Source organism: Myotis davidii, unplaced genomic scaffold, assembly GCF_000327345.1.
Source record: "Myotis davidii unplaced genomic scaffold, ASM32734v1 scaffold43, whole genome shotgun sequence".
NCBI classification, from domain to species: Eukaryota; Metazoa; Chordata; class Mammalia; order Chiroptera; family Vespertilionidae; genus Myotis; species Myotis davidii.
The window spans coordinates 922,583-923,992 of NW_006294590.1; the positions used below are offsets into that span (position 1 = coordinate 922,583).

At 57.7% G+C, this 1,410-nt stretch overlaps 1 protein-coding gene across 1 annotated transcript in view; it reads right to left on the reverse strand.

Moving 5' to 3' along the window:
* LOC102763411 (nuclear receptor corepressor 2) overlaps positions 1-1,410 on the reverse strand; it is a 49,912-nt gene that overhangs the window by 23,548 nt on the left and 24,954 nt on the right. The gene's annotated exons all lie outside the window — the stretch shown is intronic.

The window sequence follows — 1,410 nt, forward strand, 5'->3', positions numbered from 1 at the left end:
GGGCGCCGCCCCGCCGCCCCCGCCCACCTACGAGTCCATCATCAAGGCGTTCCCAGATTTCTGACAGGAGCTTTTGTTCGCCTGGTTCTTTCTTTCCTTGTCTTTTCTCGAAAGGAAATCATAAACAGACTAAACAGAATTTTGAGGCCATGGCCCAAACGACCAAGGAGTTCCCCAACTGGAAAATGCTCAGACAAGTTGGACGTTACAATGTACATTTCCTCTGATCCCATTTTTTCCTTATCTCACAAATACGTAATATTTTCGCAACTCGTTGTATATTTATGTATTTTGTACTCAATGTGAGGATTCTTAAAAGTCGTGATTCTAATCGAAGAATCACCAGTAATACAGTATATATAATTTAGTCTAAAATAAAAACAAGGTAACCCCTCCCGAGGGGCCCCCTCTCCCGGCCCCTGTAGGCGGCTCCTCTGAACCAGGGCTCGCCCGTCCTCCTGGGAAGAGCCAGGCGGTGAGTGTTTTAGGTGCCGTGGCCACCTGTGGTCTCTGCTGCGTGTTTTTTATTTTCTTTCTTTTTTTTTTTTACAAACATTAACCCTGCCCAGCCGTCAGGGCTCAATGGAGAGAGCTTTGACCTATGAACCAGGAGGTCAGGGTTCGATTCCGGTCAGGGCATAGGCCCGGGTTGCGGGCTCGATCCCCAGTGGGGGGCGTGCAGGAGGCAGCCGGTCCATGATCCTCTCTCCTCATGGACGTTTCTCTCTCTCCTCTCCCTTCCTCCCTGGTATCCATTTTTTACAAAATTGAAAAATAAAAATGTAGCACCGCCTTCAGCTTCTGGGCTGTGAACGGGCTGTGGCTGGACGGGCTCAGGACGGGTCCGCAGGCCCCTCCTTCACCCGTGCCAGGTGCCCCACTGCCCCCGACACCCCGGGGCTCCCACCTGCGTCTCACTCAGCCGGTGCCCCCCGACCCAGAATGGCTCCACCCCGGAGCTGGGGGCCGTCCCTCTCCTCGGCACCCCAGGTGCCCAGGGGGACCCGGGGTGAGTGTGCCAGCCGGCGGGGCGCTGCTCAGGGACACGGCTCTGGTTCGAATCCCAGCTCCGCCACTTACAGGCCGCATCCCCGTGGGCAAGTGAGTTCCCGCCTCACGCCTTAGTGTCTTCATCTGTGAAATGGGACTGTGCTGCCTACACCTCCCGGGGCCGCGGGGAGTCCTGGGCAACCCGGGGCAGGTGTTTACTCGGTGCCTGGAGCCCACGGACACGCCATTATCTGTCAGCCGTGACCTTGGACCAAGGCTCCCGTCTCCCGGGCCTCAGCTTCTCATCTGTACCCTGGCATCGAGGGGCAGACGGCTGACAGGGGCTCCTGCAGGCTGACCGGCCGGGGGCAGCGCACCCACCCGGCCCCAGAACTCACCTCTTGCCCCCTTCGCTGTGCG